General features: G+C 39.4%; 1 protein-coding gene and 1 pseudogene across 4 annotated transcripts in view; both read right to left on the minus strand.

Annotated features, from left to right (window-relative positions):
- The window catches only part of LOC146000511 (neurobeachin-like protein 1), a 723,922-nt gene that overhangs the window by 173,414 nt on the left and 535,603 nt on the right, over window positions 1-14,905 (minus strand). The window lies entirely within an intron of this gene.
- On the minus strand, window positions 2,781-3,284 carry LOC146000134 (cuticle protein 7 pseudogene; annotated as a pseudogene).

Raw genomic sequence — 14,905 nt, forward strand, 5'->3', positions numbered from 1 at the left:
GTTTTAGAGTATGGCATGAGGGACCAAATATATTTTTTTCACGATTTTTGGTGACGACATGTTTTGAGATATTCAAGGTCAAATGACAAGGTCAGGTGACAAAATTATATTTTAATCCAAAGGTGGGCTTGTTATATATCACTGGAAAGCTTGTTCAATTCCCTGTACAATAAACTTTATTTGAGCTTTCTAGGCGAAATAGTGGCGGAGTTACAGCACATTTAGTATAGCTAAGCGGGCCCAAAAAGGGCAATTTCTGATAACTTTGACCTTTAATAATTTAACAATTACAAGACGCACGAGACTAAAAATTTTCATAGTTACTAAGTTCCATGCATAGTTTCACCTCCCCAAATTTCATAAAAATCGGAGATGGTCAGGTTAAAAATTGCACATATCTGTGTTGATTTGGCATGGAATGACTCATACATGTCTTGCTTTCATTTGATGTTGTACTTATTTGCTGACGTTAATTCTAGACTGTTCTGGAAAATGCACATAAGTCACTAACTGTGATTTTATGTTGTTGTCCCAAAATCAATTAGAGCAAATATTATAACTAAAAAAAATATTATATTGGGCATTCAAAGATTCTAAATAGTGAAGATCCAACATGTGTGTCATACCTGTAATGTTTGCTATCACAATATAAACATAAAAAAAAGTGTCTCCTGAAAATTGCATTGTCAAATTCTAGGCTGTACGGGAAAAAAATTCGCCATCTGTGTAATACAGGGATTTCCAAACTTTTTTTGTTTCAGGGCGGCCTTAGCGTTTTAAGATTCTTCCGCGACGGCAGTCGGAATGTAGGCCTATCTAACTCTTGCTGTGGTTAGGTTGCTTCCCTTAAGTTAAAAGAAAAACACATATTTAAAAATTCAGAAACATTTGATATGTAAAAAGTACTAAGTAAGCACGTTTGAAACAATCATGCGATTGATTGAATACATTGGAACATTTCGCGGCGTACTTTGGGAATCATTGGCGTAATACAGTGTGTTCGTTTTGGTTCTGGGCCGAGATAGCGCCTGAACAACTTTGAACAACTCTTTATAACACGGGTTAGTACTCGTTATGCAATATAAATATAATTGTCAACGTGCTAAAATATGTGCGTAAATAAGCGTGACGTTATGGGACGAAAATGCCGGCATCTGCACCATGCCACGCGCTATCTCGGCCCAGAGTCAAAACGAACGCACAGAATACAGTAGCGGCTTCTGCATATTCGCACGTGCACACCCAAATAAATCTGTAATGAAAATCATTATTATTATACATATTTATTGAACTCTATCTCCTTCGAAACATCAAGTGTTCCTACGCCGCTCCACCAAGAGAGATGGTGGAGAACCCGGCGATCAGTGATATCAACCCGCGTAGACCGAGCCGCAATGTTAGTTTCGCTCCCTATGACGCTGTTGCAGCAGTCGCGTAGAGGATGCTGGTTGGGTCTTTTGGCTTGAGCGCCGTGTGAGGGGAGATTGCATCATTTAGGAAAGCCGGGAACGAAGCGATCGGTGTGTTAGCAAATGTAGTGTTGCAAACCCATTTCATTGGAGATCATGTGACGGAGTCGAGGCAACCCATATCATCGCAAATCCAGGGATTTTTATTTTTTTTTTATTTTTAGAAAAGGTAAATTTCGATGGTATATTGTCCCGAGCATAACAGGGGAAGAAAAGGAGGGGAGGGCAACTGAAACCGAAACCGGTGTTTTAAGCATGCCTTTGCTTTGTGCATCTTGGTCAATATAAACGGCGTCTGAGGCGCAGTAGCCGAAATATCAACCCACGGGGAGGGAGCGTGCATCAAATAGTCAGCTGTTTTGCATTGTGTAGCTGTTACTGCGTTACAAAATTATTTAACGCTGTCAAAAGGACGTTCCTGTTCCAGTGCAAAATGTTTGATTTCATGATGAATAGGGAAACTGTACATAGCGAAAGAAGACTTAATATTTAACGTTATTAAATTTTTGGAGGGAAGTTAGCTACAAAGCCTGTACCAACTGCAGTAATATATGGATACGGCGGAAGAGAAGGAACATTTTGAAGTACAATTACGAAGCAGGGCATTGTGAACTTAGTGAGTATACTGTTACTTGCTTGGTTTGATCAGTCTGTCATAAGAAATAAACAACAGCTAGATATATTACAACTGATTTCCTCCACGTGGTAATTGGATCGGCTTCTTTGGTGTACGCCAATGTTATTATTCTCCTTGTTCATTAATATCAGCAGAGCGGGAGAGAAAGTTTTTACGAAATATTTTGCAAATCGACAATAGTATTGATACTCTAGATCGGTATTTCTATGTTTTGAGTGATTTTATCAGGTTATCGAATGCTGAATTACATACTGCACAATAACATCACTCTTCTCGTGATTGGCTGGATAATTTCCGAAATATTTGAAATTTGTAAAAAAAATCGTGTTAAAAAATCTTAAAATATAACTCTGTCATAGCCCCATTTTCAGTGAAAGCTGATCAAACTTGGGTTGCCAATATATTAAGCATCATTACGTACGCAAAAACGGATGTGAGCATAACACTTCTGGACGCGAGACTGAAGTGCGCCGCCATAGAGCCAGGCCACGAGCCGCCACTGACTGTATATCAAACAATGAGACATCTTGACTACTGTGTTATTCATAAGAATATAGGGTTTAGTTTCAAATAAATCAAATTATATTTATATTAATTTATTAGCGACAATAAATTATATTGTTATAAATTCTGAAATTCACAAGATAAATTATATACCAGGAAGGATAGTCCACTCAAATCTGAGGGTGTCCGTACCGTGCGAAGGGTCCCTGAAGTGCCGGAACTCCGACCGCGTTGCCGGGGAAATTGGCAGCCAGCGGCAGGTCTTTGGGGGGAGGAGGCAAGCCGGCTGGGTGGCGACGAACGACGGCGTTGAAGCCGTTGACGGGATCCGCCACGTACTCCACGACGCGAAGGGCGCCGTCGGGTTCCACCAAGCTGTATCTTCCGCGCACGACGTCACCGTCTCGCGTCTCCTCGTGGGCCTTCGAGTCTCCGGTGACGGCGTCCTCCACTCTGTAGGCGAAGGTGTACTGCGGGTGGAGGTCGTAATCGTCGAGGGCGGCGGGAACGAAAGGAGCCGGGGTCGAGACGGGAGCGGTCGGGATGCGGGGGGCAGGAACCGAAGGAGGGAAATAACGAAGATATTCTGGAGAATAATTTGGGTGAAGTCCAGAGGTAGGAAAAGGAGGAGCGCCTTCGACGATTCCACCAATCAGGAGCACAAAGACTAACATCTAGAAAAAGACAGCAACAGCTCAGATGTGGGCATGACAAAATAAGAAAAAAAAAAATTAAATATGTTATGTAAACGATGTATATTAATAAAGCAACGCAGCAAATTTCACTCATGTAGATCTTAATCACTACAATGTCAAAATTACTTTCTAACAATCAGTTTACGCTCATGGAACTACTATTCTATGAAATATTAAATCAATATTGGTTTCTTCATGAAACATACTACTGCATTCTGCGTTATTTAATTCTCGGATAATAAAAGTATTTTGACGACACGGCAAGAATATGTGGAACAGTTCGATATAGTCGATATGGACAACGATTTCAACGCACAGTTGATAATTTTCTTCCATTTGATCCAGTCATGCCCTGTGCAAAGTTTTGTCAGAATAGAAAAATATTTAGAGGTCGCCCAAAGTCCATATTTCTCAGCTTAATCGCAACAATGAGAATAAACGATTAATTGACAGGAAGACAAATGCAAAGCTGCTTACGTCAACACTTTAACTACGTTTCTGGGATACAACGCCAGGGGGGCCCGACTTCGAATCCCGATCTGGGTATGGGTGTTTTTTGTGAGTGCTCCTTCATCGATTTCATCATGTCACCAGTATTACATCGCGATTAGCTAAAAGCGGAAGGAAAGCGAAGTAAAATAAATCTAATTAATCAATGAATTAACTACGTTTCTAAGCTAGCACTCCTGACTCTCTGTTGTCTTTCAATAAACACTTCACCACCTACCGTTAAAGTACTTTCAAAGACTTAATTCCTTTGGCAGTATTAGGAGATGAACATAGCTTGAGATAATCACTGTTTGATGTTTTCTTCACACATGCATGTTTCTTACTTTTGCCATAAATTCAAATACTGTCCGTAGCACCTAATCTCTACTACTCTTAATTATTTTTTTAATGATTTGAATGCAAGAGATCGAGTTTCCCCAAAATAATAAAATCAGGGATTATAATATGCAGTTTTCATATATGCACAGAGTTACACACAGAGTGTGCTAGTGCCTCCCCGATGGCGTAGTGATAACGTCGTTGCCTAATAATCAACGGTTCGTTACCCGGTGGAGGCACGTTGCACAGTTCTTCGGATCCCACTTCAACTGTAGGTCCAGTCCCGATTAACCTATCTGTGCATAAAATGGACCTAACACAACAAATCAAACTCAAACCGAGTGTGGTGAATGGTGATTCATATGTGGAGGAGAGATAAATATAATAAGCAGTGACTGATCCACATAAATTGTTTTTAGATTTCACAGAAATTTTACAGGAGAAAATATGCGAATGAGAAACAAAAACAGGTATGTCTCTCCCCCAAGAGTATGATGTATGCTACATATCTTGTTATTTACTTACTGCTTCGAGCATTTCCACTTGTGAAAACATTGCCATACAACACGTTTCTCCTACAGAGACTTCAGCAGATCATTGCTTACACGACTCTTTTATAGGACAATTTTTAAGGATGAGTGTTTGGCGTGTGACCCCAAAACACGTGTTTCCATCGCCTTTATCATGCCCTCTTGTCAACCGTCCGCTTTCACGAATGAAACTCGAGAAAAAGCAATGAAATTTGTTCAATAAAAGTGCTTTTCACACGCGCACTTGGCCAAGACGCTCATACTGGTCATGTCGGTCAAGGACTGTTCTCATCGTATTTTTCTAACGGAATTCGAATCTCGTCTATTACTATGCAGCGACATTTATTTATGCAACGCCAAACTTACCTTAGGAAACGGTTTGCAGCTTTGCAAATGGTAGATCCACAAATCTCGCATAGACACCAAGCTAAACCCAACATTACGATCAGAAAGAAAGTCTGAATATTTCCATTATAAGAATCGTAAATATTTACATATACTACGTCTTTGGTTATTAAGCTTTTTATGAATGAATTGCAGGACAACAAAGATCCGATGTAGTTATTTCATTCACATGGACTTTTATCCAGGATTGTTAAAGGTTCAGGAATTTTAAATAAATTCGAATCTGGTCTAGGAGAGATAATCAACCAGCGTAAATGGGTTCTAGACCGTAAAACTTTTTTATCTGTAAAGTATTTCAATTCGGTCCAGGATCCACTTTTCCGGATGAATTTAAATACGGTCCAGGAACCTTCTCCCCGGATCAGTTTACGGTCAAAGTTCCGTATTGAAATGAAACAATACGCAACTTGGACCGAATTTAAATTGTGCGAGGAAAAAGGTTCCGGTCCTGTTGCGGACCCCAATAGAACCCATTTGAATTGATAGGTTCACTGACGTTTATTAACCCTGCTTTTATCTTTCTGTCTGTTGTGGTTGAGGACCTGGCCTAAGTGGCGAGTTACAACCCTTTTCTAGTCAGTATACACGAAACAGAAGAAATACATAGTGATACTGATATATGTAATTCCCAAAGGTGTAGGCCTATATTTTACTTTTCACGTAATTGATTTTTGAATACAGAAGAGCATATGGAGAGCTAAGAATAGTTGACAGTTAGTTGCCAATTCCATGCTGCCCCATCTCATCTCTGAAAGTAATAAGGTTTGAGGACAAATTATAACTAACTAATTAACTAACTCTCTAGCCATATTAAACCCGCAGGTTTATGGTTGCAGCAACAGAGGTCTTCAATGTCCCTATACTGAGAAACATCTATCCACTCTTTTCGACCCCTACCGATTTCCTTTAGTTCCATCTTAACGTTATCTCTCCATCTTCGTCTTCCTATAGGTCTCTTACCACCAGGCTTCCCAACAACAATCCCGTAAACTCTTCTTTCCTCTCCCATTCGTGCCACATGGCCTGCCCACTTGATTTCATCATTCTATTAATATCCGGGCATGAATACAAATTATGCAGTTCTAAATTATGTAACCTTCTCCACTCGCCTGTCTCCTCATCCCTTTTAGATCCAAATATTTTCCTAAGTATTTTATTTTCAAATACTCATAACTTATGTTTCTCTTTCAATATAGAAAATTATACGAAGTCTTTCCAGATATCTCGAGGGGGGGGGGGGCAGACTTCTTGCTAAATTCACCCAATGGCAACTTCTACCAACGCCCTAGAGTTAGGCAACACACATAACGATTTCCAGGAAATCGAGTATCTCAGGATCTATGTGTTTCATTTTTATTGCCGGTGAGTGTACAATCTATTCGGTAGTGCGTGTATGATGGAAGTTTTAGTTTAACAGGGGCCATGAATTTTGTTTCGATTCGGTTTTCCTTTGCCTGGAGTAAATGAGGAGTTCGATTTTTGCATCAGAGCTCTCATATGCATAAAATTAAGCATAAAATTATACTAAATGTATACAGTAATCGCCTTTTCGGGGTTTGAACCAACCCTATATGCGCCCCTGTTTTGTTGACATCAATAGACAGCATGCAAGACAGTGCTATAAAATGTAGTTGTCTTTCATTTCCCCGAACGAATTTTCACCGAGGTTTTAGACCCCCCCCCCCCTTAGTCAGAGGGTATGAACACACCTAAAATCTGGCCTCCCCGATGGCGCAGTGGTAGCGTCATCGCCTTGTAATCAAGGGGTCCCGGGTTCGATACCCGGTGGATGTGGTTCGGATCCCACTTTAAACTATAGGTCCAGTCCCGATTAGCCTTACTGTGCATAAAGTGGACTTAAAACATCAAACAAACCAAACCACACCTAAAATGTAGGTCCGTGAGTTGGAAATACAAACTCAACAAGGCAAACTCGCTCATTTGTTTTCTCGTGTCGCTCCGCATTCACTCGTGTCCGAGACCCCGTGAGGTTGACCGAGACTTTTATTTCTAGAAAAAAATTGTAAAGTCCTACAAGCACCAAACTATGCGAATTTTTTAAAGGAATCCCCCTGAGCATCCAGGCACCATCTGGAGTCGTGCATTGTCATGGTGAAGAATGACATTTGCAGATAATATCCACTGTCTTTTCTTGCGAATGGCATTACGTAAGGCACCCTTCATAAATGTGCAGGAATACTGGGCATTAATCATGACCCTCTCCCAAAAGAATACCCACAAGGAACACCTTGCATGTCGAACAAATGTGTTCATGCGGTTCATTCGTCAGCAACTACTGATCTTCGCCAAAGTGTTGACATCATTCGTACACTCTTGTCCGTGACATCATTTGTTCCCCATACTGTGCTCAATTTTCTCAAAATTTCAATTGGCTTCAGGTGCTTCTCCACAAAAGAAATTGATCGCATACCGTTGCTCCACAGCTACAGACACACTACATGTCGCCATTTCTCCTAACACTACTGTACATGCGCCAACTACATCGGGGCTAACGGGTAATAGGCCTACTCACAAAGGATGAAGGTACATCCTCTGGCAGTTTTATCGTTCTCCAGCTATTTACAGCTTTTTAATTCACAAATGTCCCGGTCAACGTTGAACGAACCTTGTAATTCCCTCCCTTCGTTGTCAAAAAATATTACATGTCAAATTTCGCCCCTTGATGATGATACAAACCCTTGGCACTGAATACTGAATTAGCAACGATGTGTTAGAGAACGCCGAAGATTATGGGACGGAAGGGCAAGGTTCCATGTAAACACCTGACTGTATCGTCCATGCTCCCTCTGTTTAGTTACAGTTGAAAATTCGACGACGGTGCAAAGTATATTTTCTTGCTAAGGCTGTATATTTTGTATCAGACGTTGTTGTGAATTATGGTACATTAAGCCTCATACGATTGGAAGAAAAAATAATGAAAATCCTGATTTCTTGCTGATGGCAGGTCGGTGCTTTCTACAGCAAGGGAAGCACATGCCATAAGAAATGAAAATACATAATAATAATAAAAATAATAATAATAACTAACATTTCCCGGCCTTATTTGAAATAATAATAATCATAACTAACATTTTTAGGTCTTATTTTAAAGTTAATTCCATCCGAACTTCCGTCTTTCGGAATTTGAACCCAGGACCTCGTCGGTGTTAACCATTCCGCCACAGAGGCCGATTTAACGATTTTCACTATTATGGTATTATCATCAACATTATTATTATTTAATTTATTTCTAAGAATGTACTTCAGTCTTTAAATGTATTGATTGGAACGGTGCTCGCAAGTGTTTATTGAAATAGGTCATAAACTATACTTTCCATATAAAAACCTAAATCCACCTTGCGTCAATTCTACGTACCTAAAATGTCAATTTTCCTTAAAATATATAATCTTACACATTTGCATGGATTTAGGGGTCAAATAGCGAGCTCCAGATTTTTGCCGATTTTTTTCGGCATTCTGGATCAGTGTGTATCGATCTGAATTAAAATGACGAACGTCTAACACATCGTTTTGGTTTAGTTTTTAGACCCAGTAAATTAGGCAGTGGTGTACAACCAGAATAATCTCCCTCTTCTCTTAAAAACTTCTCGAGCTGAGGCCTTTTTCCAAGCGAGTTTCCCCCTGGAATAAGTTCTATTTATTCATTCCCCTAGGGTCAATGGGACCACAGTAACTTAGTCAACTGTTAAGTATGATTTCTTAAACATATCTGTTTGATACAAATTCCACACAACACAAATGAAATTCACTGGAATAACTCACACCAAAAAAAAAAAAAAAAAACCTAGTTCTAAATTAAGAAGAAGAAAAAAACACTACACTATAAACATTTTTAGGCAGATTTGGTGGCGCGAGATACTACAAGGCCGCGGAATGAGTAGGGCAGATGGGTTCCCCTTGCCGAAAATCTACGAAGCACGCCGAGTGCCACAGATTAGCAGAGTGCTGCTCTTCCCGAAGTGTCACGAAACGTTCCGAGTGTTACCGATATACTGAAGCCGTCTGCTGGCTAGCAGGCGACTGGATACGAATAATTTGAATAAAACTGTAATAATAAATTGTGCACACAAACATAGTTTTATATTTTGTAACGGAATGACTCATTCCCTTCATATCATGGAATAAGCGCCCATGCACATTAGGAACCAACAGGGAACGTTCGTTACAGTTTTCAACATCCAGAGTAAAAAATCGATGAACTGTTAATCTTAATTGCCTGAGATATAGGAGAGGGCCAGTTCGCTAATGCAGGAATGCAGTATTGCTGGAAGCTGCAATTCTTTTTCTGTGATCAAAGAGCGTCCTACCCCTTTCATTTTGTGAGAAGGGGCATTTTTTAAAATGTAACTTTATTTAACGACACAAGAACAGTTTACTGCTTCCTTGTTTTACCAATAACGTCTCAACTTGATGATTGCAGTGGATATGAATGCATGTATCGGTGGTGTTAAAAAAGAAAAACTTTTGATTGACAGCTAAGTGTCCGGTGGTCCATTTTTTCTTGCAATTCAATTTCTCGTAATTGCTAATTCTGTTCCTTTCTTATTAACATGCTTTAGTGCAAAAACGTCAGCTCTATTAGAAAATATTTAGGGTTCGCTCAAGCGATGCGAAATTTTGCCATGTATGGGGTGTTTTACACCATTCGATAATTGTAAAGTAAAATGTATAATTTGTACTACGAAGTGATTTTCTTTTGCAAAATAATAATTCATTACAAAAAATAATGAGATAAATGAAAATATTCAGTTGTATTTCAAAATCAACGTCTTTAAAATCCAAAGATAACCTTACGAACGAAGTTGGTAAATTTTTAAAGCTCTTCCTGTGGTTCCCGACGACCTGAATTAGGCTCCGTAATTCACTTTCTTTCCTATTGTTATTGATTCATTAAAGTTGGATATAATAACAGTTAATGAACGTTCAGCAGCATCGTTGGCAATCTTCACTGACTCAACGATTGCTTTGGCCTCTTGGAATTTGCACGATTCACTCGGGGTCACATTGGAACATGAGGTCGACGTGAATTGGAAGCAAACGTAAGGCGCAAAAGGAGGAAGAAGCAATCATATCATGCAGACTCTTTCTTTGTATGCCTTGAGTTTAATCTGTCACGTTGATGCATACTGGACTCCAGTTCTTGTCAACAGCCTTACCAAATATTATAACTTCTCGCTTTTCTTTGGTAGATAGCTTCTCGTTACCACACTCAGTTCCAAGATACCACAAATGGTTATCAAACGTGTTCATTGCCGATTCCAAAACAGACTTATTCACAGTTGCATACTATTTGATCGACATGAATAGAATCAAGTCATTGATCGAGACACAGTTTGTCTTAAGGCATGAAATCCATGCTTGCATGGGAAGAAGCCTATTTCTTTTAGACTTTTATCTTCTTTGTGAGCTTAAACATTCCGTATATCTTGAAACAAAATATTACCTTACCTATGCAACAGGCCATATTGTAAGCACCTGCTGCGTTGAAATGATACTCCTTTTCTGTAAACCCGTCAAGTACCAACATGCAGAATTCCTTGTAGTCCTCACAAGGAGAGTAGTTATCATCAAGTTGCTTTGTACATGTTGTTAGTCGAGTGAATAAATATATTTGAACGCTAAGAAATAGTAGAAAATAACTTGTTTGTTTTAATTTGATTTGATTTGGTGTTTTTAAGTCCACTTTGTGCACAGTAAGGCTAATCGGGACTGGACCTACAATTTAAAGTGGGATCCGAACTACTTTGTGCCTCCACCGGGTATCGAACCCGGGTTGTTTGATTTTAGTTTTATGACGACACGTAAAGAGTATATGTGGAAGAGTTCAATATAGCAATATATATGGAGCAATTTTGAGGACATTGGGCGACTTATAAATATTTTTCTATTCTGACAAAACTTTGCACACAGTATGTCTGGATCAAATGGAATAAAATTATCAACTATGCGTTGAAATCTGAGAGAAAATGTTTTCTATGCTATGCTGAACCATCCTAGTATATATTGCTTTGAATTAGGTTATGTACGTTTTGTATAATGGTGTTTTAACGGTAGTAGAACGAATAATTTTATTTTTGTTCTTTACCGTCACTATTGGCTAATCGCGACGACGAGGATGAGGGATGATATGATAAAATTGATAAAAACACATTCACAAAGAACCAGGCCAGGATTCGAGATGGCAGTATTTTTCTATATGCACGTCATTTGGGAGCGAACCAATCAACATATACTCTATCCCCGGAATATGTGAAGCAAGGCCGCGGATAGCCGCAGGGAAGAGGGGGAGGGGGTCGAGTGGGCAGACCGAAGCAGTACACGCTAATGCGAAGGCTGATAACTGCAATCGTTTCCCCCTCCACGCAATCCCATTCCCTCTCACGTGTTCATTGGTGGAGCCGTCTCTACTACTTGCGCAGAGACTTGCTTTAGTTCGCTTGCTCCAGAGATACCAGGGACAGAGTATAGCAACGTTTCACACCGTACTTGGATAACATTTCAAATTGATGAAATCTTCAAGTGACACACGACAGGTGTTGCTGGTCGCTTCGGTATGAAATTTCCCGAAGTGACAAGCGACACGGCACCTCCGCCTGTAAAGAAATCATTAACTGCGCATGTGCAACCAACAGACCATTGCGATACGATGCACGCTACTGAGAAAATGACTGGGTCCGACGGGCACACAACACAAGTAACAAGCGAAATGTGCACCTTGTCATGTATTTCTGTTGGTTTATTTCCAAGTGACAATTGACGCTTGTCGCTTCGATCTGAAAGTTTCCTTACTGCTTGCGAAAAGTGTGACTCTTGGGTCGGTATTTGTCATAGTCTGAAACTCTTTATATTTTTCCCATCGAACGTTAGAATGCGCTTAATATTCAGAGATTATTGCTAACAATACCTATTATTTGTGAAAAATCTATGCGGTTTCCGTTTTAGAAGGGAAATAGCCAGTAAAAGTGAAAACGCTGACCCGAAAACATAATTGGCCGAATTCGCTAAAGGAAAAACCACTTTCCTTTTCCAGATCATATCGCTCCCAGTCAACCTTTGCTTCTGTTCGAAGTGTTCCTATCACTTTCACTGAAGGTCAAGGCCGAATGAGGCAAGAGCATTGCATGCATAGCAATCTGCCAACTAATAATTGTTTTGACCCATTTTGTTGCAAAGAAGTTTTTTGCGACACAGAAAAAAAATGTAAAAAAGTAGTTCATTCTCTGCCTTTGATCTTATACGAATCTCTCATGAACTAATCCACACCAAATAAACACAGGTGATTAAAGACGATAACAATATGAAGAATCAGCCCATACACTAAAATAAATAGAGCATCATTTTCTTAAAAGGGGGAACTCCCGAAAAATGCCCTTCTCCATCCACATTCATTCGGAGGTATGAGCCATTGTCCCGGTGCCTTAAATTATATCGGTATTATATCGATATTAGGCCCCCTCCTCTTCACACTTTACACTGCAGATTTGCAGCAAGTCATAAAATTCTTCACTCCACATTTTTACGCAGAGGATACCCAGTTATATTTCTCAGATCATTACGCTTCGTTGGAACATAAGCTTCAGTCACTAAATTCTGACTTGAACATCGTCAGTAACTGATGTGTATCTAACGGTCTTAAAATAAATCCAGAAAAATCCACTTTCATGATCATTGGTTCTAATTATTCAAGGTCGTTAATTAAAAATATTAAGATCGAGCTCAAAATAAACAATTTGCCCATTGTCAGGAATAACACTGCTAAAAATCTTGGTCTGATTTTTGACGAAATTTTTGATTGGACAGAACATGTAAAGACGCAATGTAGGAAAGCTTATGGAACCCTTAGGAATCTGAATCGTTTCCGTGACTTCCTCCCTGCGGAATGCAAGCTAAGACTCATCCAAGCATTAATCTACCCATTCTTCGACTATTGTGATAATGCTTACGGCCCTCAACTCTCGCAAAAAGTCAGTAAAAAATACAAATGGTGCAAAATGCGTGCTTCCGATACATTTTTCAAGCAAAAAGATCCGATCATATTCTTCCATTCTTAAATAATAATCAGGTTCTTACCATGGCAAACAGAAGGAAGTTGCACTATCTCTGTTTTATACGCCGCATACTGACAGAAGGTAAACCGCAGTACCTCTTTGAGAAGATGCATTCCCGTAGGGAAATCCATCAGTATTAGTGTTGCCCACGAGAAGAGACGAGACGAGACTTTGGTCTGTCTCGTCCCGTCTCGTGAAAGTGCTGTCTCGTCTCGTGTCTCGTCTCGAAAATATACGTTTGTCCCGTCTCGTGTCCCGTCTCGAAGGGTTCTGTCCCGTCTCGTCTCGTCTCGTCCCGTCTCGTTTTGTCTCGTCTCGTCTCGTAAAAGTGATCCGGGATATCATGCCAACAAAAGTCAAAAGTAGCAGAAACACACTATTTTTCCGGAAAGTGGGATAAAGCTCCAAATATTTTACTCATTGCGTGGTGAGAATAAATAAGGTTCGTTAATCATGAGGACATTAATATTAAAAATGCAGTTTGTTGGCTACTGATTGCTAGGTATCTTATGAAATCTACCTTGTGGTTTTTCTCGCTTCCATACAACTGTCTATCCTTTTGAAATGTTTTCCCCTGGACCTTTTTTCTTTCTCAATGTCGAACTTCCGTGCACTATGAAAATTTAAATTTTTTCTTTAAATTCTAAGCTTGGCGCTGGGAGCAACAAAACTAACTAACTAACTCCCTAGCCTTCTTAAACCCGAAGGTTCATGGCTGCAGCAACACAGGCCTTCCATCTTTCCCTATCTTGAGCAAGTTTTATATACTCTTTTCCATCCCTACCGATTTCCCTTAGATCCATCTCAACGTTGTCCCTCCATCTTCGTCTTGGCCTTCCTACAGGTCTCTTACCATCAGGTTTCCCAACAAGAATCCTGTAAAGTCCTCTTTCCTCTCCCATTCGTGCGGCATGGCCTGCCCACTGGGAGCAACAAAAAGATTTTAAATGTGTAGTACGAACACAAAAGACTATTCAAAATTTCAATAAGTTACTTAGTATATTACAAATAGAAAGTATTTATTGTTCTTAATATTGTTAACATCTCCTTCTATGACATAAGTTTCATAAAGTGTTTCTTTGTGATATTATGCTGTTTCTTATGTTCAGCTTTTGACGCACATACTTGTTTGTTTTTCCTTTAGCCTCTAAGCCCGATACCACCACCGCTTGATAAAAGTTATCCTTCGGCAGGCACACATCTAGAAATATATGTCGGGGGAGGGTGTTCGAGCCAAGTGTTTCAGAAAAAATAACATTAACATCAACAATCAAGAAAATGTTTAAATTAATACATTAATATAATTCATAAGTCTATTCACTTGAATATGCAAATTAATTAGTTCTATTATTATTATTATTATTACATGAAATGTTACAAAGACGGTACAAGAATAGTAATATAATATGTGTAGTTAAGTACGCCAAAATTTGCATAAAAACAGTTGTCCTGGCAAGGAAATTAATGACAAAAAAGGGGATGAACTGAATATTTGCTGAATAAAAAAAAAGATGTTAAATCCAGTTGACGAAAAAAAAGTTCCTAATTAATATTTCTGTACATAAATCTTCATTGATACTGTCATGCAAAGCCGTATGGTCTCAATAGAATCCATTTTCGGCAGGAATAAGTAACCCTCGATTATGCTAAACAAATATATTTTTGTTTAGCTTGTAACGACCCTGCGTGGTCGCCACATTTAACGACCCTGCGTGGTCGCCATATTATATTTTGTTAAGAAGAATGCATGCTATATGTCCCTGCGAGG

Source organism: Lepisma saccharinum, chromosome 16 (genome assembly GCF_977018435.1).
Source record: "Lepisma saccharinum chromosome 16, izLepSacc3.1, whole genome shotgun sequence".
Lineage (NCBI taxonomy): Eukaryota > Metazoa > Arthropoda > Insecta > Zygentoma > Lepismatidae > Lepisma > Lepisma saccharinum.